The following is a 23,268-nucleotide window of genomic DNA, read 5'->3' as shown; positions in this document are numbered from 1 at the left end:
TAGGTAGAGGCCACAACTTTGTTTTCAACAGACTCTCTTTTGAGAAATTTACTTGTTCCCGTCTCACTGACCAGTTATTCAGTGCATGCAGTCCTTGCTGGCCACAGAAACTAGCCACAGTGCAGAGAAAGATGAAGGAAGTCTTTATTAAACTCTGCTTTTCTCTAGAACCAGTCACAATCTGGCTTTAAGCAAACATGCAGAAGTCATTAGGGTGCTCCAATCTGATTTACCATGGCATTTTTATCCCAGTGTAACTTTATCATGTGTCAGCAGAAACCCAGAGTGACATGGGAGCTATTCCAGCCCAGCTATTTAGAGCTCCTCTGAAACAGGCCGTGTGTGTTACAGTAGGTCTGCTTATGTAAGAGGGGAACCTCGTGATCTGCAGCTCATGCCAGTACCCAGAAAGGCCAGCTGCTTTCCATCCGTATTACACTAGTGCTGGCTTGAATGCAAAAGTGCCCCATCAGTTTTGGAAATCCCTCTGTTTCTACGTGGAGCTATTTCCACATCTTGCTAATCATGTGCTTACTTCCAACAACAGCTCCTGCCTCCACCACCAAATCCAGTAAGAGCTGACCCCAATCTCCTCACCCGCTTACTCAATGCCATCATTGAACTATGCCCTGCATGATATGGAAGGGTTCTGCCATGCTGCACAGTCTACTAGCTTCTTAGCTCAGTGGACAAGAGGCAAATTTAAATGTCTTCTTGCAATGTCCTTAGAATGGGAAAGAAGAGAGTGTGGAATGGAGATAATGCAGCAATAGTGGTTGCTGCAATGCCAATAGCTGTGGGGATACCTGCAGAGAGAAGGCAAGTATGAAGAGAGAGAGAAAGTAGGACCTCTTTCAGTTACATCTTCCTTTGGTAGATATAGACGTACAGAAACAGGAGCTGAAGGATGGTTAGCCTGACATGCTGGTATTATAAACCATCCAGTGAAGGAAAGTGAATACAATTACCTTTATTCTTGTTCTACACATTCTGTCCCTTGACCATTTCGGCCAGAATTTTCAGAAATAGAAGCTAGCGTTAGAGCTACATTTAGACATGAGCACAGAAGGGTTAGTGAAGCCTGCTGCATGCTCAGGAGCTTTGTAGCCAGCTTGTGCTTTAACAGAGACTTGGCTGCTCAGGTCTGTGCTTCTATTTCTGAAACCCTTGTATAGTGAACTCAATTCCATCTTGCACTAAACCCCATCCCATCCTTCTCATTAATCTGTGATTCAGTAGCCCACCAAGTAGCCATATGGTTAGATGAATGGCACACGAGACTTTTATGGCCTGTTCTCACCTAGTAGTATGTTTTCAGCAGCTGGGCAGATTAGCATTCAGAGAGCACAAACAACCACATTTTGCTTCATTACTTTTAAGTAATAAACCCAACGCATTCTCAAAGTTCTCCCAACCTGTTCCTCGCTCTTTATTGTTTTGATACACTAAACCACAGTGTTGCAACGAAGGCATATTTCTCCTTTATTCAGCTTACTTCACCATGAAATGACTCAATTCAGCAAGTGGGTTTGAAATATACACTGAAGGCAGTGTAAAACAGCACCCTTAACAAGTGTGGAAAACGAAGTGTCGCTCATAAATGGAATATAAACTGTATATAAAACAACATCTTACAATATCTAATGAACTACAGAGACAGCAGGGCTTGAACCAGGCAACATACCTCTCACCTCCACATTAGCTTTCAAAAATTCACAGTGTCCGTGAGTCATATACTTCCCTAAGCCTCTGAAGAAATGCTAAACCAATAAAATACCTAAAGGTTGCAGAAGAACCAAACAGTGTTCTGTAGAAGTCCAAATATTATTGCTGAGGGGCAACTTAAGAGACGAAATATATGCAGGTAAAAGGCCATCCATCCCACTGGAGTCTGTTCATATAGAATCCTAGAGTCACAGAATCACCAAGGTTGGAAAAAGGCCTCCAAGATCATCCAGTCCAATCATACACCTACAACCAAAATTTCTCCACCACACCATATCCCTCAGTACAACATCTAAACATTTCTTGAACACCTCCAGGGACAGTGACTCAACCACCTCCTTGGGCAGCCCTTTCCAGTGCCTGATCATTCTGGTAACCACGCACACATCAATAGACACCAGCAAGATGGGATCTACTGGCCCACTCATCTGCCAGCTTTCCTCATTGGTGTAGGATATCTCACACACTGTCACTTTGATTTCCAGAGTGCTTCTCTGAGTCTGGTTTTTAACAACATAATGAAAACTCAAGGTTGCATTGGTGACACATTCACCAATTAATGTTGCAGCATAACGGCACTCATTTTTTTCACACTGGATTTCTATATTCAGCCTTAGAAAGGCCACAAAATTATCCATACCTTGACTGTGAAATCAGATCTAGGCACTTGTTAAAGACCCACTGTAGACCTTTGTTTTAGTTGTTTATATATGTACTGCAGGGTTGCAATCTTCTTGCTGAGGAAGATATACAGGGAAAAATAAAATACTCTGTGAAAGCATGCTTTGATGTTCTGCTGTGAATCCAGAAATATAGCTTACTGGTGTCATAAAATACATTTACTTTGTGTTTCCTTCACATGCTGACATTCCTCTTACCAGACACGTTAAAGTGAGTGGGGTCCTTAGAAAAGTCATACTATCACGCTCTTCTACCTCAGATTTTAGAGCAGAAGAAATAAATATAGGTGCCTGCTTTCTGAAGTCCTCCAAAAAAATGGTGATCTTTTCACACTGCCAATTGAAAAGAGGGCAAAGAGTCTAAAAACCGTTCTAGTGCTGACAGGGAGGCTAAGCCTTGCTGGAATTAGAATGATTTTAACTCCTCGCAGAGGCTGAAGCTACAATCTGTATCTCCTGATATTAACATACAAAGCTCTCTCTTTTCAGTCACAGCAGCATATAACGCTGCAGTAGTTTCAGAAAATAATAATTATTTCCAGAAGTGTATATTACATATATTATGTCTAGGCAACAGAGTTTTCCATCCTTTTTTCCTGTTGCTAAAAATACAGATTGTTCACAACTATGCTTTCAATATCCATTTAATTGTTTTGCAAACAGGGTATCTTTGACAAACGGTGTTTTTGGCTAGGCTTCAGTGAGCACTGTGTTCAGCTCCATTACCCACAGCATCACAGCCCTCCAAAGATACATCCTCCCACTATTACCACCAATACAGATACAGAAAAGAGGTCTTACTGTCCTCACAGTCATTCTCCTGCAAGGCTTGAAAAAGCCAATCTCACCTACATTTCATTACTCACCTCAAAGAATTTGCCTCCTCAGGAGTGTCAGACAACCTGTGGGCTGTATGCTAGTCTTAAAAATGTAGTTCCTCCCCACATCTTCACTTCTCTTCCCCTAAAAACTTTCATGCTGGAATGATTTCTAATAAGAGCTAATTTAGAAATACAGGCACCTAGTAGTACCAAAGACCTTGCATTCAAGCAGATGACTTCGTGGGTGGCCATATGCTCACCAGACAGACATACATCAAAACTGTTTCCATTAATTTACAGGAATGACGGCCCGAAAGACTTATGGATTCCAGAAAGCCTACCGTCGTGTCTATTTCAACATGGTGCTTGCTGGCAAATGCTTATTAAAAGCTTACTTTCACTTACGTGCTCTGTAGAACACCTACTTGCAATGCATCACTTTTTTTTCTCTCCTCTGATAAACCTATTTGATTCTCAAAACTACGGATTACAGATTTGATTTCTTTGCACCTTTCCTAAGTTAGACTTTGAGATTCAAAGCAATGTCAGAAAGCAAACTGCTAATGTGTTTCTTAGTAAGTACACCAGACATTTCCATTTAGCATTGAAGTGATTTTTATCCCATTCCAATTATCTTTTTGATTCCAATCGCGTTCTATCATTTTCCTAAGTAGCGTATTTATTTTATAATCATTTTTAAACAGATAACACAGTCGTTCTTTCAACTGTAATATTAAAAGAAAATTATCTGTGACTCTGTATTTTTTGTCATTGCACTGTAACCCTTTTGACCAACATCCATTTCTTATTCATATTCAGACCTGACAGAAGAGGCAAAGGAGGGATGATGAACCAAATGCATTCATGGATTTTTTCAGGAGATTAAGCCATTAATTCATTAGGTCTAAATAAGTAAGTCTCTATTGAGGAAATGCCAAAGCAGAGCATATCAAATTCTGTGTTGCTTAGGAGTGAATATTCACGAAAGATCAATAAACACAGAGAGCCATTCTCCTTTTTACAAAATCTGATTTCCAGATCAACATTAATAGCAGCAGCTGAGTTTAACAAAAGCAGGCCTTCTTCTCTGATCCCCATCAAATGCAATGTTTATATCCTTCACCCATCAGCCTTTGGCATTAATTCAATATCAGTCTCAAAAAATAATGGCAGATTATGTTACTTTGCTCCGTATTTTACAAGTTCTGAACTGAGAGCTGATCATAACTGGAAAGGACTCTTTTCCCACAGGTTTCTGCAGAGTGCATCTTGTGTTTTTTGTGGCTAAAGGAGAAAATTATGGGTAACACCTTGACAACTGCCTTTTAAATCACAGGGTGGTTTGGGTTGGAAGGGATCTTTAAGATCATCTAGTTCCAACCCCCCTGCTATAGGCAGGGACACCTTTCTCTAGACCAGATTGCTCAAAGCCCCATCCAGATGAACAATGCCTGTATGTACAGGCTTCTAGCATCAGGTGAATCTTGATGCTGATTTCCAAAGCAGTCAAACCCTGAACAGGCTCACATCCCTTTCTCGGGAGTCCTGGGGGTGCTGGGCACAGCATAACTCCTGATCTAGTGTTAAACTGAGGCTGGGAAAAGCAGCTGGCTTTTTGTTGCTGGGCTGCTGAGGGTACTACAGGGAAAAGACAGTTAAGGATCTAACTAAATCAACATCCCTGCAGGAAAAAAATGAGACTGTGGTAAAATGTATGCTGCTTTTATAGTGTTCTTTGTGTTTTCTCAGGCTTGGGTAACAGTATTGTAATGATATCACCTCTCTGCCTGAAGCGCGTCATATCCAAACTGTATGCACTTTGGATTTACACTGGGTATAGATAAGTCTTTTTGTTTTAAAAGAATATGATCGTTAAAAAAAGGCATACAAATAGTGAAATTTAAACAGCTGACTCCTATATCTACAAAGCAAATCAGAAGAAATATTAGGAGGTGTATTTCTATTCTCCTCTCCGCATGCTATTCAAAATTTTCAAATTGTCTCAGTTTGATTAAGATCTGAATCTGAGCTAAAAGCATAGATGCTGATCAGCCACAGCTCCTTAATGCTTAATCCTTAATTAAGCATGAACTGATGCAAGTCTAATTTATTTTTTTTAGTCTGAGGTTTACTGTTTCTAGAATGTTGCTCAGTGGTGACATGGAGAGCTGCTGTGGTTTTAGGATCAAGAAAATAAGACTAGGCAAAGCTCACCCTTGTCAGCTTCCAAGGACAGTCAGATTTTGGACCATACTCCAAGAACAGATTGCCTGAGCTCACAGTATGCGACTGGACAGGCTATAGATGGGACTGGCTACTGCTGGATTCTCACATCAGGTCCTTCAGATCAGAGCGCAAAGAATCAAGTGCTCCAGCACATTCAGTCAAGCAAGGTCAGAAAGAGAAAAAATAATGGCACGTTGCACTTGGTCTTTTTTGCTGAGCGTGATTCACTGTGTCATTCAGGGTCAGTTTCAAATGAAGTTGTATCGGTAGGGTTCAGGTCATTGAACTCTTCCAACCACTCTTCTTATCTGATTAACTTTGTTTATTTAGCAGCTTTCAGGCATGGTGGAGTCTGCGGAAAACCGCTGGCCACTGTAGCATAGAACAATGCATTGTAATTTTGCCATATCATCTTAAATCTCAGCAGAAAACAGCTGTTCCTCAATCCTGTAACATGCCATGACTGTCCCCTTCTGCTGTTTTTTATCTCAGTAGCTGTATTGTTGAACTTTCTGAAGCATATTGGAATACAGTTTATGTGAAGAACACTATTAAGTGCAGAATGAAGTGGCACTCTTAAATCAGATTTCACTGATTGCTTTGAAAAGCTTCTAAAAATTCTCACCTGATGCTTCCCTTACAGTTATTCTTTACACATCTATTCCATAACACAACATGGAAGGAATTATGGGCTTCAACCTTTCTATTTTCTGACTCTGGCAGCTCCTGGAAATCTTTCAGATCAAAAAATACACAACAGTTTGTCATCTTCGTAATTATGCATTTTTAAAAGGTATAGCTAGTGCTAGAAGTTACATGTACTTTTTCTGCGTCAGTGCATCATTCCAATTAAGTCAGATTCCCTGTTGCTGCAGGCTTCACTGGTCAGATAATGGACTGCAGTGAGATGTGTCCCGAGCTGAAGGCTACAACATGGGCAAAATTAATGCTGGGAAAGAATTGACATGAAAAGCAAAATTAAGTGGAATGACTATAATGCAACAATGTAATGACCTTCTAAGTTGTGAGAAAAATGAGAAAAGCATTAATCTTCTAATAGTTAATGGGCCAAATTAATTCCTAGTTTATTTAGTCTTTTACGAGCTCATAGAAAAGCAGGGGAAAAGTTTTATAAAGGCCATTTTAGCAAGCTGCAAAATTTGGCCGAAAATTTTATCTTTAAACCAGAAAGCTACAGGTTTTATTTTACTAGGGAATAAAGAAGGATACATTTTACAAAGGTAATCAGTTGCTGCAAGGCTTTCACACCTTTAAATTCAATCCAGTCTGCTTCTCCTTGATGAAGACAGGATCTGACTGTCAGGTAACATACAACCAATTCTATTGCTCTTTTGCAATTGTTTCCCTTTCTATTTTTCACAGAATCATAGATGTTGGAGGGGACCTCTGGAGATCACCCAGTCCAGCCCTCTTGTTGAAGCAGGTTCCCTACAGGAGGTCACACAGGAAAGTGCCCAGGTGCATCTTGAATGTATCCAGAGAAGGAGACTCCACAGTCTCTCTGGACAGCCTGTTCCAGTGCTGTAACGCCCACAGTGCAGACACCTACTATTTAAATTGAAAGCTTCCTGAGCCCAGGACTGTTACATATTGCATGAATTTACAGCAAACACTACACTGGTGTGGTGTGCCCATTGTGACTCGATCCTTATTAAATTGTCAGGAAGAAAAATAAAACAGAGGAGGAAGTACAGAAAATGATAGTGGTTTTGGTTGCCTTTTACTTCAGTTATGTGTATGCATGATAAATAAACAGACTGTAGGCCTCGGGCAAAGAGACGCTTTTCACCTGAAGTTTTAACAGCTGAGCCAGAACAATTTCAGCATCCCAACCTTGGCCTTCCCCAGCAAAGAGCAACCACTGCCAAATAAAATGGTCCAGTGACCTGGGCTCGCAGCAACTAAACAACGAAGAACTGCATTGCTCTTGCGATCTCAAAGACATTCATTTCCTATCACAAGCCTTTCAAATAATCAAATCCAAAGGCTGGTTACCAACCATGATACAAAAAGGCAGACTGGCCAAAAACTCAGGTTAGTTTTTGAGTTGAAGGAGTTCAAATTGCAATCAACATTATCAGACTAAAGCACCTTCAAATTGGCCATTGTGATCAGTAGCTTCTGTGATAGGTAGCTGCACGCCAATTTGAAGATCTTAAAAGGAACAAAGGGTCTTACTTAAACATTCTTTGTGGAGAGGAAAAATGCAAATACATGAGTCATGGCTTCAATTAACATCAAGTGCACTCTAAGGGCCAGCTTCATTCTTTCTGATTCATCATTTAAAGCTACATCTACTACTCTGGAATAATAACAAGGGATTCACTAGTACCATGATTCAACTTGCAGTCTTCTTATGTTGCTTTAGTACATGAAAGCACTCTCAGCCCGTGGCTGTCCTGACACACAAAGATTTAGGGTTTATAGATACATCAGGCAGCACACTGCTTCCCCAGACAGACTTATCCAAAAAAATTTGGCCATGCTGGGTACTTGATACAACCAGTCCTGCTTAGAGAAACTACGAGTCTTTGGAAGATGCATAAAACAATAGCAAAAATCCATAAATACAAAGAGTATATGATCTACACAGAGAATTTTTCTCAGTTCAGAAAAATGTTATACAATATAGCTCTGATATAATAATTCCTTTGATGTTTCCCAGCAACGTTTTGGCATGGAGAGGTGAGGACTGTGCACTGACACTATTATTAAACTATTTCCTCTTAGCAATGGACTAATGAAGTCAGACTAATGGTTAATGAACTACAAAATATTACAAGCCATAACATTTCTTTTTATCAGTTCCTGCTCCAAGTCCAATGATTTTGTGCAACTGAACCAGAACAAATATTTCAGAAGAAAATATCAAATCATTATTTCCAAAAAAACAGCATTTGTCAAGAACCCACCACCGTTGTACCTAACTGTTTCCAATGATGAATTATCTTCTTTGTTAGAAAAGTGTTGTATGTCTGGTATGATTTTCTGCATTTTCTGAATCCCAGCATCTGCCAATAAGGATAACTGATTAAAAAAATGTATCCTTTTGTTTTCTTTTTGTGTTCTTCTGAGCGTAAACAGAGATCTACAGCAGGAAAAGCAACCAAGGAATGGGACAAAAAAGTTACTGGCACAGCCTGTACCATTTTATTTATGTCTAGACAACAAACTGGACAGTAAAGGTTTACATCTCATTAAAGATGTGAATGTGAAATCATTTGCTATAATCTTTTTCACTCAGAAAAGAAGAAGAAAGATATTTTTCTGTCCGAAATATCAATGGAGAATTGCTGGAAAAACTCATTTTTTGTTTTATTTTTAACCAACAATTATCCACTAGAATGGAACAAAGCTGAACATAGCATTTGGGTACCAAGGAAGTGATACTAAGCAAAAAGTCAGAGACCCCCAAAAAGAGAGGGCAGAATCAGCAACAGGGGCAGATTTGAATAATTTTGAGGCTGCTGGCATCTTATGAGCTAAAACATATACTAAGAAATAATGTACTTACGTATTTTGTATCACATCACAGTAGTTCACAGAATTATTTGGTCATATTATCTGTTTATTTTAATTTACAGCATAGACTATGATGAAGATATGCAAGTTTCCACCACTGAAAACTTTATCTTCTAGAACCAAATGTAACTGAAACTGTTTCCAGGCACACTATTAACACTAAAAAATGATCACCCTTCCTTTTACCAATCTCAAAATTTGCCATTTAAACTCTGAAAAGCCAAAGACTTTTTTTTAGAAGGACATTCACAAAGAAAGATCACATTTGAGAAGAAGGATCAAGAGAGAGACAAAAACCAGCCCATTCATTCTGGGCTGATGTTGCAGTGACAGGGAAGAGTGAATGCCTTGGAAACTTTCCTTTTTCTGAATGTCTTCTTGCTCAATGACTGGCTAAATGGATTCCATCATACCTTCATTAGCACTGCTGACAAAAAGGCTCAGCTTTGGGCCAGGGAATAGAGTTGTACGTGGCTGGTTGTGCTAATTTAGATCAGGGTGCCAAGTCAGGTTAATTATAAAAGTCATTGATTTTATCTCAGTCAGGCAAACTCTTTTTAACAGACTCCAACAATCATATTTACTCTTGCAGACTGCTCACAGATTTCTCAAGTATTCACAGGATAGGAAGACTGCAAGAAGTCACAATGAAATTTACTTTTAAAAGTACTCACTTTTACTTTAAAAGTACTTTTTACTTTTAAACCTAACAGTTTCTTCCCCTTGACTCCTTTCCACCTTTCACCATTATTTATCCTGCTCAAACAGCCAGAATTTACAGCAATCTGTTTAAACAAACAGATCAATTCCTTTCCCTCACCTTAGAAAAAGATGAGGTGGTGTGTGCAATCCAAATTCTCTTCATTTTACGAGAGCAATAAGGCCAATCTACCTAGACTTACATTATCGTTAGGAGGTCCAGAGGGGCTGTACTTTTTGCCATCTTTTGCATGGAAATTCCTTTGCATCCTAAATTTTATTAGCACATGAGACCTGGACAGCAAGAAATTGTTTGTGGATAAATTCTGCTAAGATCTCTGCTGCTAGGCAACCTGCCTTAAGCACAGTACGAATAAGGTGAGCTGCTCAAGTTCGTAGTTCAATGGGATATATTTCCTGTGAGCAAAATATGGTAACAGACTTGATCTCGCTTGACTCCGAGTTTCCCCTTACTCTGCATATCTTCCTCTCTGTACTTGCTCAGCTTTTTATCATCTCTGAAATACTGCAAGGATAAAGCACTTCCTGACACAGGCTGATGCCCTGACCAACATGGATCTCATGGGAGAAGTTGATTACTGCATGCACATAAGCCTGACAACCTGCTGAATGGTCTGCCCTTCTGCACTGAAAACATACACTGCAAACTCTTGGTAGGATGGGATAGGGAAGGCCAAATGGTTGGACTTAATGATTTTAGTAGTCCTTCCCAACATTAATTATTCTATGATTCTATGAAATACATTAAGTGCAAATTTACTACTAGCAAAGCACTCACAGGCCAAGGAACAAGTCATTTCATAGTAACTTCATAGTATAGGGCTGGATTCACCCTCAGGTGCTCAACTGAGGTATCTAATAACTGAGGTATCTAATACCCTTCTTCCTCTCTCTGGAGGGAGGCTGCCACTAGCATGCATGCTTCAGCTCAGTGTCTCTGATGCAGGTGAGTGTGGGGCCCTTAATTCATAACTAATGGGCTGACAGCACTGAAGGCATTGTGCTGCAGTTCCCTGTGAATGATTCAGCTGTGACATGATGTCCTCTAACTCCTGTTAGCAGCAGTTGTTGAAGTGTCTCTTTGAATTGCTAGAATAACTAAGAACCTTGGATTCCACTGTATTAGGAAAAAAAGCTGTTTAAAGGAGAGTTTTCAGTACAAGTGCCTAATTTTACAAAATACTGTTGTCCTGCAGCCATGGATAATTAGCAAAAAAATTGATTACCTATCAAAACTACCAAATCTCATCTTGCTTTGATGTTGGATCTCAATATATATTAAATAACGAACACACAACATGCTAACATATGTGGCCAAAATCAAATCCAAAAATCCAAGTCCAAAATCATTCTACTGTGTGGCAAAATTGATGAAGAAGGCTTTTGATCTAACTTAAAAATAATGCAAGCAGTGTGAACTGCATCTATGCATTTTAAGTGGGCTGAATGCATAATAACATAATTTTTTCTTGTTATAAGCACTGCAGGTAAGTTGAGCACATTCAGAATACTACTTTTTTTTTTTCTTTTTTTTTTTTTCTTGATATCACAGAACACTTTCACATCACATTATGCCACTGTTATGTTTGAAGTTTTACTTTAGACTTCTGGGGGTTTTCTTCCGCTTCCAAAACAATTTAGCCAAAAAATATTCAGATACAAGACCACCAGTCACCACCACTTGAAAGCTGTACCTGGTAGAATTCTATGGGAGGACTGCTTCCTGAAGAACCATGCACAGAATGCAGATAACAATGACCATAGTTTGCAAGACAAGAAGAATTGCAAGAAGTAACATACATAACAGTTCTCTGACTTTCATGTCAAGAACAGTTACTGCTGCTTTTTGGGTTCTGGAAACTTTTACGAAGTCAAACAAAATACTTCTGGCCAATGACTGTATGCTAGTCTATAACACTACAGGGTTGAGGGTTGGGTTTTTTTTGCTACCAGATGGCTGTTGGTCCAGTTACACGAGCCTGGATACATGCTGACATCTAGTGGCTTTTTAAAGAATAAATACTGTCCAAACGTTTATTAATTAACAAGAATAACATCAGATTTTTTAAAAAAAGAACAAGTATTCCCTCCTTCTCCTCCATTTTCCCCTCAGTGCACTTCACAGTGGTTTCAGATAACCAAATTTCAATGATTATTGTCCTTTTCAGTATTGTTCAAGCTGTTCTAAAGCACTCTTCCCACTGACATCATGCTGAGCCCATTGGGAAAATCAACCTGAAGGCATTTCTTGACTGGCAATTATCATAATATTTAGGCTGAGACAGTAAGATTAAAAAAGAGATGGATAGAAGTATAGTTCTGAATGTATGAAGCCACACCATGATCCACATTACATCGGATTTCATCACAGACCCTAAAGGTATTCCCACTAAACACAGATCAAAATCTGGCCTTAAACCATTACTTACATATTAATATAAGAAAATTGCAGCAATATACATAAAAGCATTAAAATAACTCCTTGATTTATACTTACTTTGTTTACTATTAGATTTAAGATATCCAGCTGTATTTTAGACCCCAAAGAACATTTACGAGATGACAGTCAAAAATTTTATTAGAAACCCACTTTCCAGAGCATTTACTCCATTTCCATTTGGCATATATTTCTGTTCCTTTGCAAAGCCATGCATGCAATACATCCCTACTAAGAATAACTAACCTAGGAAGAAAACACCAGAGCTTTAGTCACTGGTCCAGAAAGATTCAGACAGAAAGAGGAAACAAAAACCAGAAAATCAACTACCTTTAGGGAAAAAACTGGTTAAGGAGACCAAAAATCATAATCTCTTACTTAGGTTTCAGCTGATTTTAGATCCCTCATCACTGAAAAAGCTTTTATTACTTGAAAAAATAACGTAACTGGAGGTCCTACAGAGATGTGCCTGCTGGTCAGTGAATCCAAGTCTCCAATACAGCATATTCAAACCCAGAAAGAAAGGTCTGTACCACTTCCAAGAGGTTCCTGAGGCCAACTTTTGCCTTCTTTTGATTCTCAGGAGATAGGGAACAGTTCTTTAGTCTAAAAAAATGTGCTACTGCAGAATATCCTGCTATATTTAACACTGGTGCAGCCTCAGCTTCAACACTGCGTGCAGTTCTGGGCTCCAAAATACAAAAAGGATATTAAAGCTTTTGAGAGTGGAGGAGGGCAACAGGCTGGTAAAAGCACTGGAAGGCACATCCTAGGAGGTGAGACTGAGGACACTTGGGATGCCCATTTTGGAGAAGAGGAGGCTGACAGATGCCCTCAATGCTCTGCAGCTCCCCGAGGAGGGGAAGCAGAGGGAGGTGCTAGCTCTGCTCCTGGTACTGATGGCTGGGTGAGAATGCATAAAGCTGCACCAGGGGAGGCTCCAACTGGGCATTAAGGAAAATTATGGTGAAGAATAATTCATACTTATCACCTCTGCATAATGTTTGAGGGGCATTGCTACTCAAGGGGCTGCTCAGCTGCTACCCTGTATGCCTTATAATGTGTCTTTACACAAAGAGGTTTTTGGTTGTTGTTTTTTTTTCATTTTTTGCCTTGATGCAAGGCTTGTTCATGAGTTATTCGTTGTAGCAAAGCACAAAGCCATAATTTTATTTTATTGAACCCACTCTTGGTAGCCAACACTGCAGAAATGCAGATGGTCATCTTACTCTTATTCCTTGTGACAGGATGAATGCCACAACTCTGCTGACAAAGACAGTAAAGCAGATATTTGTAACAGTGGGAGTATTGCTCAATTTAGTATCTGTGTTAACTGCACATATTTAGGCATTTTGGACACAGCTTTCATCCTTTGCTGCTGATACTTCAGGACTTCACAATGTTAAGGCAGATTTGCATTGCATGTAAACTGGCATCCATGCATAATTTCTGTGCTTATAGCAAATGAAATAGAACAATACTGTGCAGAAAAGGTTGTCCCTGAATTCTGATCACAGCCAGTTTTTGTTGTGCATATTTGAGATATTGCAGTTTAATAATTTGTCTATCTTTCCCCTTAGTTCACACTTCAATTTTCAGGGCCATCCACATTGCAATTAAATTCTGGATCAGAATCCATGAGCTTGAGTGAATAGCTATTTCTTTAACTAGTTTGTTGCCAATGAAATAGAGGAAATGGCTCAGAAAATCTGTCTTCAGAGAAATGCTAAGGCAGCACGACGTGTGAGTACTTCCTTTGTTCTGGGGTAAGAGTAGCAGTGAATAATTCACAACATCAAGCGGAGCACCCAGAGACATGCCCTGTGATGGCCAGTGAATTCACGGAGAAAGAAAATGTGGTGCTGAGTATTAAACAGAAAGATCGGGTCTTATTTTATAAGCACCCTGTCTGATTCTGCCAAGGGACCCCTTTACAGACTAACTGCTGAATCCAGAATGTGCTTCATTTCCTCAGAGAACTGAGTATCACTACAGCAACAGCACTTGAAGAATAATTCAAAGAAACAAAAAACACAGATGCAAGTTAAATCCCAGGGATTACAGTATGTAAGTGTTTAGAATAAAGGGAGATTTACCTACCATATTCAGTGAATGGATTCAGAGCAGAGCTACATCCAGCATGTGCTAATGCCACATTTTGGTATTGCCTCTTCAATCAGAGTAAATCATATAGCTTAAGTGTTTATATCACCAATTAATCTCTCTTGAATCATATCTGCATATTAGTTGCTTGAAATAGGCTTAATATAGTCATAAATGTACAATACATGAATATCACTTTTCATAACAATTAGGAAGTCGTGTTGCCTTTTCTCTCAATATGTTTAAATGTTCGTATGTTAGAACTTAGCAGTTACATTTTATCCATACAACACCTCTCAGTTACACCACTGGTCTGTTTGTGGCAACTTCTGCTAAAGGCACCAACCCTGTGTCAAGAATAGCTACTGAATACAGAAGTTACTGATTTTCTTAGAGCTACATTTGGAATGGCTGGAACTCAGCAAGAAGCCTATACAATATTTCTCTCTTTGGAAAAGGCTCAGTGAGAAGAACCAGGCACACTCACCATCAGACCATGCAGAATGGAGGGCTGGCCAGGAGTTTGCTGTGGGAGGGCCATGGAGTTTTGAAAGGGAACTGCACTGTGCTGAAATTACCCAAGCATTATATTATGCTTCTGCAGCACAGTTTGATCGCCTCATTTGCTATTAAGTAAGACCCCAAAAGTGACAAGGAGATCATTACCATGACCTCTGCTTGTGGAAGCTGATAGAAAGACAGTTGATAGCAGCACCATGAACTGTCCTCATGTTTCATTTGCTGATGTGCTGTAAACCTTTGACTTGCTGCCAGATTTTGAGGTTGCCTTATGAGATAATGCCAGCTAAATTCAGTTCGTGTGCATCTTCCTGCCCTTGTGTTGGAGACAGGGGCACAATGCAGTTAGCTAAGAACAGAAACACAACAACTCTATGGCTATGAATAATGAACCTGAATCAGTTCCTGGATTTGCAAATGATGATAATACTATTTACCCTCACATTTAATTTATAAAATACTTCTCTCCTGCTGGAAATTAAATCCCTGATTAGACCACCAACAATTCCCTCATATATTTCCCACTGGCTTTAATTGCCTATTCCCATCTTTTCATGGATATTTCCCATATGGAAAAAAAAAAAAAAAAAAAAAAATAAAAAAAAAAAAAAGAAGCAGAAATTCTGCATTTAAAAACAAAGCAGTTACAGCTGCCCTCAGGAAGGGTATGAGAGTTGACTTGCAATAATAACTTTAAAGATATTGTCAGTGCTTTATTAATCCACGCTGTTGACAGTTTTGAATGTCAAATTATCAACATTGCACTGAGCCATGAAAATATCCCATGAGGTACCAAGTCCACCTTGAGACAGCAGTGAAGGCAAAGCTTTGATCCTCAAGGCTGACTTGAGTAAATTGTTATTTTTGAACTCTTTAATCCCTCATGCATTTGTAACGCATAATTTTAGTAATGCATTTGACTTAAATTTCCCGTTACTTTATAATTCAGTCCAACTTCTACTGCAAATAAAGTCAGAGCTCCCAGGGGCTCCAGACAGCAGAGCCAGTGCTGCTCTTCTGCAATCATCCACTGAATTGATGAGAAGACAGAAATACTATGTCATCAGGAATCTGAATTTTTCCTTCTTTTGGATATTTTTCCACACTTCTACTGTATTACAGCTTAGCATTTTCTGGAGACGTGGACCACAAATACTGGGACCCAAAAGGTTTCAGTTCTCACTCCCACACCAGCTCAGAGATTTCAATTTGACTCTTGAAGACCAGTTTCAGAAGCTGCAGTGAGCACAGCATGCCCCCATTGACATGCTCACCTTAGTTTAACTGCTGGAAGGTGACTGCAGATGATACACCCTAACAGACTGCACAGTGTCTTATACTAGCTCAATCAGTAATACAAGGGCTGCTCTGAAAGTAATGCCTTCTGTTTTATTACAATGACCCATGGTGTCAGAGGCTGATATTGGTAGTATGGCAGTAGAGGTCGAACCAACTTTTGTATCTGTTGTAGTTTCCATGGAAATAAATAGGAAGCATTACTTTTGGAGTGACCTATGTACTGATGAGGATTTAGACATGATTTACATTACTGTTCAAGCACATCAGGGTTGTTGTCCAGCCTCTATACATAATATTTGGCCCAGGCTTCCCCTTTGCTCCCATGTTCTTTCTCTGTGGCATGAATGACTCTAAATATTATTTCTTTGATCTAAACTAAGCCATCACATAAAAGCCATCACATTATTCAAAATACATAAGTCACAACTCATTATAGTAACATTTTATCAGCATGAAATTGAGGCTGTAGGTGACGTACTCTTTGGTGTGGCAGAAATCTTGAAGATGCAAAGCATCCCTGGATGTGGTTGGAGGGTGGGGAAAACAAACTTGGTCCTGACAACCTAAAACTGTGCCAGGCTGTGGAACAAGTATGAGGGACAATTAGCAGCTCTGCAAGCTCATTCCCTCAGCCTACACTCTTCTGCACTGCAGACATACTAATGAAGCCCTACACACTCCAGCTGCCCCGGTCTGAACCGGCAGGTCCTCTGCCTCTACAGGATGTACAGAGCTGCTTCTGGCTGCCCCTCTCCACAGACATACTTTTCGTGCAACTAAATGCAAATTCAGCTCCTGCCTGTAATGCAGTGATAATAACATTTACCCAATTACTTCCTATGAAGGTCACCTTGTCAATGCCAACACACCACTCGTTGTATTAATTTGTGTGTGTGCCCATAAATATACATCCCGAATAAAAAGAAGAGTCAGTTTTATACCACTTCAATTGCCAGCTGTACCTGTGAGTCAGGCAGTCACTTGCCAAGTGCTGTAAAACACACCCAGTCCTGAAACTGCCCCATCTATTAATTGTTAGTTCAAAAATCCAAGGCCAGCTGAGCCCTTCCTGGAAAAAATAATCAGCTCTTGAGTACTGCTGAAGCCTCCTGCTCTCTGCAGTTCCTGGAACGACAGGTATGAAAGCAAGCCAGGGAAGCTCAGCTACAGGGTATCCCCCCCCCCCCCCCCCAGCAGATTCTGCCCACAGAAAGCACCACCAGCAAAGCTGAAAGGAGCTGTACATGATTCATCAGAAAACCTACATACTTCTTGCTCAGCTGATCTAAATTGCTGCTGATTTTCATGGTGCTACCGTAACTCAAACATCATTCCAGCTGAAGGAAGCTTATTTTATACAATATGCAGTGTCCTGGAAGAAAGCCTGTCACTACTGTCTGGAGCTTACATTGCTACCAGGAGTCAATGAATCTGTGAACTTGACAGTGTCTTTTGAAAACAAATTTCTTACTGCTCAGGAAAATGTCACATGCCTAGTATGAAAGGGATTGATAAAACAATCCATTGCTTTGTCTCTTCTGCTCTTTTCAACTCAAATTTTTCAAAAATCTGCTTGTTGGGGAAAATTAACTACAGTGGGGATGATGCATTTCTATTTGCCAGGGGTATATTCTGAACATATGTTCTAGCAAACCTGGTTTTTAAACAGCATTAAAGAATATGTATCACAATCAGCTACATGCTTCAAGTATTGTTCTAGCTATAAGGGAAGATCAATGAAAATATAAAGATAGGCAGAAGGAAAAACATCAAATTCGTCAGCATGAAGCATCATCATTCATCAGCAAATCCTCTCTCCACTCAGTACTGTACACATGGCTACGGCAACAAGTGCACTCAGCCCAGGCAAAGGAAAGTAGGGAAAGCATTCTTCCACCCACCCTGGAAAAACAGATGAATGATGGCTTTCTGGATTATGTCTAGCAAAGTCTATCATTACCTTACAACAAACTTGTTTACATAAGCTGCAAAACATGACAGCTTTCCCCACCACCAACACCAGTGAAAAAATAATCTACAATAGATAGTTCTAAGCCACAACCCATGGTTCAGCTTTGACTGCTGAATTTTGCATGATTCAGGAAGATGGAAATAGCAGACATCCTCCCATGCACAAAGCTCTTGCTGAGCAGTTCACTGTGCTCACTTTTATCTGCTTATAATGATATTCATCTCTTGGTCTACGTGGAAGAATGTGATTTCTACCCACAGAGTCCAGAAAGAGATGCACAGGTGTAATAAGACATGCCATATTCCATGGGCTGTGTATCTATTATCAATTGTATATTGACAATTGTATCAAAATTGTCGTATGTTCCAGACCTTCATGCTTACACATTTGTAGCATAGCAGCTCCATGCAGAATTGCTTCGCAAAAGGAGATTAACAGTATGATTTTGCTTGGCTAACAGAGTAGGGAGTAAGAAAGAGACGAGAATCAGAGCTCTATGGAAGTCTGATACGATGAATTTCCATATTGCTATTAGTGGGAGGGAAAAAAAAAGAAGGAAAAAAAATAACAGAAAGGAGAAGAAAATGCAGTGAAAGTGTCCTTTCATAGTTAAAATGAGCCATAAAATAATTGCTAATGAAGTTCACATGCTATGAATATAGAACTAGCAACTATAATTCCTATAAGAGAATCAATTATGATCAGCATAATGGTAGCAATATATAAGTTGATAGGACAAAATAAATTATCTTTAACAGTTCATTAACATTCAAACTAATATGTCATAAATGTAACTTCAGAAAATACTCTTGAAGCATTTGTAGGTATATTTTTTCATCATAGCTGGGTATTTTAAGTCCTTATCATTGTAGAACATGAACACCTCACAACTTCCAAAGGAAGCTCATTGGTTTTTGTTTGCTTTTTTCTTTTTTTTTTTCCCCACAACAAAATATGAAGATAATGAAAAATTGTCTCTTTTTTTTTTGCTCTGCTTATTTACAGTAGTGTTAGACACCACTGAGGCCTTCCTGGTGTAATAATGTCAATAATGTCAATCAAAAGACTGACTATTTTGCAAGAAAAAATAAGAAGCTACAGATATGCAGCCAATACCTTTGGAAGCCAAAAGAGAGAAACAAACGTGGCTCTAAATTCTACTTTCTTTTATAGATTCTCCCACAAACAGAGCAAGGAGCAAGCTCCATGGGACTCAGATTGGTTCATGCCATTTGTAAAAGGATGCAGTAAAAGTTTCATCCCACTACTTTGTATGCAGAAAGAGATACTGCAACTTGACATCCAAAGTAATCTCTAGAAACTGTAGGCAGCTGTAGGATTTGGGGAAAACAGATTACTATGAAAGGTGAAGAAGGGCGCTATACAACTACTGTAACTGTCAGGCAAGCTGCAGATACACAGCCATATCAAGTCCAACTGTAGGCATGCGCTGCATAAAGAGAATTGAAGACAGGGACAATGTTTCTTCTGCTTTTGGGTAAATATGAATGCCATCAATGACAACTGAAGAAAACTGAAGCAACAGGAGAGGTAGACTGTGTCTCGGGAAGACTGCACCGAAGAGAAGTGACAACATTTCAAAATAAACAGGCAAGAGAATGGGCAGCAGTTGAAGAAATTGCATTAGTCAGAAGTTCCTTCCTCTCTCTCTCCTATTTTGCCTATTCTAGATACTCCCCCAGCCTTTCTCCTTCACCATTCCTACCCCTAACACTCCCTTAAATCCTTCGAAGTCTGCAGAATCCAATCTGAGCAAAGAAATTAAGCGCAAGCACTTTGGAGAACAAAGGGCAAGTGGGAAGCCAGTGACAAAGAACAGTTTGACTAAGGGAAAGCAGGTGAGCCTATCCTTCTGAAAATCCATGTATTTCCCAGTATCCTCTTCAGTTTAGACTGCCTCTAATGTCTGCTCTTTCCAGCCAATAAATTATAGTCTCAACCTACAAAGTGTTACCATTATCATGCCTATGAATCTGCTTAATGTACAGTAGCTTCTGCAGTCTTTGTAGTACTGTGCTTAGAAAACAAATGTAGTACATCATGTCACTTGGGAGATCAGAAAGACTGGGTGAATAGGGATGTTCTCTACATTAATATTTGGTCAGCTAAGGCTAAAAAACAGTACATGCAGAAATATAATAATAATAAAATCCTAAAACACTGATTTTTGAATTTTAAACCATTAGAGAAAGGAGTACGGAATTACACATTTTGTCCACTAACTTAGTAAGTAGATACATAAATGGCACTATTAAGTGGCACTATTCTTCCAGAATCATCCCATAAATAAAATCAGACTCAGACATCTCGATGTGCCTTATTCAGAATCAATAAGTAATTTAGTAACAATGCTTTCTGAGGTGTGTGAACTCTGGAGTAGGTAACAAGATGATATCATTTTAAGCAGTCTGAGCATTTAATTATATTAATTCTGTTCTATATTTGGAAGGCTCACAAGATAAGTTGCATATAAAAATGAACTAGCCTCTACCTGTTCTGTATGTTTAATAATAAATTTCTGAGCTATTTGGTTAAATATCTTACTGTAACCATGCATGTAGTCAAAAATCAAAGTTAGGGTCAGGGTTTGGATTATATCTAACCCCAAAACTAAAACCCTGAATCTAACCATAACCCTTACCCAAAAGCTAACCCTAACTCTAAACCTTACCCTTAACTTAAATGAAACTGTATCCATAACCCCAACCCTAAATTTAACCGTAAATCTAACCCTAACCCTAACTCTAATTGATTCTAGCCCTATCACAAACCTGAACTGTAATTGTTGTATCCCTAATCCCAAACTCTTACACTTAGCTTTACCCTAACTGAATCCCTATGTGTAATCCAAACCCTAACTCTAACCTAACTTTGATTTTTGACTACATGCGTGGTTATAGTAAGATATTTAACCAAATAACACACTGTTTGCACGAGTCCCTCTTATTAGGCTTAAGTATAAAGAGAAATATATCATGTTAATTCAGCAGAATATTGATAATATGACTGATAGTAGATAATAGAGTTAATTTATATTAATTACGTAAGTATCCATGCAGTAGGTACCATCTTGCATATACTGGATTTCAATATTTCCTTAGAGTTGTTCCTGTTTTCTTGAAGGGAGTGTGTTCTTAAGGCTACTCTAAATTACAGTCTCAAGTTCTCAGGCCTTTCATCTCAACTCCTCTCTCCAGTCTTTGCTTTTCAACCAGACTGCAATTTTCTACAATCTAAGAGGAGTTATCACTTGTATATAAAAGCAGTGTTGGAATAAATTGGGCTTTCTGTTTAATTATAGCTTAGTACAGAATCATTTTGCATACTATGCAAGTACAAACAAGAACAAGCACAGTGGCTTTGACTGCTAAGCAAGGGTGTAATGGAGGATAGCCAAGTCTAGTTCACTGCAGATGGGCAGAAACAAAGCATGGCATCTTTTGACACACGAGGTACACATATTGTGGGCACTCTGAAGGCATTGTGGGCTCTCTGAGACATTCTGAATTCTATACTAGAAAGATGCCTGATCTAATGTGAGCACATATGAAATTTCTGGTCCACAGATTTTTTTTAGGCAAACATATATATAAGAAAAGTAAAGCTGGTTTTTAATAGCTTTGTGCCATCTTGGAATCTTGTTCTGTGATTTATGTATTTGAACTTGAAACATCTAATACAGTATTAGACTACTTCTTGTTTCAAAGCAAGACACGACCTGCAAATTATAACTTTCAGAAGACACTTATACACCCACTTTCAAGATGCACAGAAAAATTTACATAGCTGAATACAATGCTTAAGATTCTAATGCCTACATATCACAAAAGTGGGTGCTGTAGAAAAGAGACATATGGGGAAGATAATTTATTTCAAATGCCATAAATTCTCACACTGGTATGAAAATATTGCATGTACATTGATACTATTTTATACATACAAAATTATTTAATCACTTCTGTTAATTTAGAACATTCCTACCTTTTCAAATTCCCCAGTTACTCAAGTCGATAACTTACAGAAGATTGATGGGACTAAGAACTGTCCTCTTCATTAAGCATCAGCATTGATTACTTGGACCCAAGAGACCCAAAGATGACAATCACTGGGGCTAGATCAGAGTTAGGAAACCTATTCACATGACAGGACATCTCTGTGCTTTCTCCTGGCACTGAATTCCAGACAAGCATACCAGGAAAGACACACGTACTGTGTCCTCTCTTTTACTATGGAGATAGAAGCAGCAGTTCAGATTCTAGCCCTGGGCTGGTAGAGATGGCTGACAAGAAGAGTGAAACACACTGCCCAAACAGTTGTTCCCCACCTCTTCCAAGGAAGAAATGGGCCATCAGATCCAGCAGCTGAATAACGCTGTAGCGGAGCACATGGGTAATTTCAAGCGTGTGAACAGAACAAGACCTAGTCACAGCATCACAGCACTCTAAGTAAGATGCTACAAAGGGATTTAGAGCATATAAAAAATTTCCAAACCATCTCATCTACATTACATGATTTTGACGCAGACTAAAACAACTATTCCAGCTCCAACTGTAGTTGTCTTTCAGCTGTTTTGCTTGCAGTTTAGACAAAGCTGGTACTGTACTAGTATGTTTTGTTCACTAACAAATACTGACACCGTACCATTCACTAGATCAACTATCGACAAGTAATAAGCTCAATTTCTGCAGGCACTTGTAATTCAGTGTCAGTGTCTCAGGTTATAATATGCAATAGCACGTACACAAAGCAAATCTTCATTAGATTCCAGCTGCGCACCAAAGCTGCATAGAGGATCGCAGACAAAATGCACCCACTTCAGAAATAGAAGATACATTGCCATGGGAGGAAATACAAAAGACAACACTGAGAGGAGGAGAAAAAGAAGTCAGTAGGGTAAAAGTTCAGTCCAAATGCCTAGCAGTGTGAATGCAGTCGTCTGTCTGACAAAGAGTATGATTTCCAATACTGTCAGTCATTTACCATAGAAAACTACAAAGTTGATTTTTAAACTGGTGATAGCCCAGGAGACTTCACATGAAATGAAAAGCAGAATGAAGAAATGCCAAGGAGGCAGCGAACTGTTTAAAGATCTTTCTGTAATAAAATAAATAAATGAATAGAAGTGAGAGTGGGAGAGAGAGATCTGTTAAGCTTCAGAGAAGAGAAGAGAAGAGAAGAGAAGAGAAGAGAAGAGAAGAGAAG

The 23,268-nt window shown here is 39.1% G+C and overlaps 1 protein-coding gene across 8 annotated transcripts in view; it reads right to left on the bottom strand.

Annotated features, from left to right (window-relative positions):
- Positions 1 to 23,268, bottom strand: part of GADL1 (glutamate decarboxylase like 1) — a 249,377-nt gene that overhangs the window by 114,052 nt on the left and 112,057 nt on the right. The gene's annotated exons all lie outside the window — the stretch shown is intronic.

Source organism: Centrocercus urophasianus, unplaced genomic scaffold (genome assembly GCF_019232065.1).
Source record: "Centrocercus urophasianus isolate 14NV4802_14NV808 unplaced genomic scaffold, USGS_Curo_1.0 seq_16, whole genome shotgun sequence".
In the NCBI taxonomy this organism is placed as follows: Eukaryota; Metazoa; Chordata; class Aves; order Galliformes; family Phasianidae; genus Centrocercus; species Centrocercus urophasianus.
Note: the sequence above shows the minus strand (reverse complement) of the source record. Positions and strands in the feature narration are given on the sequence as shown.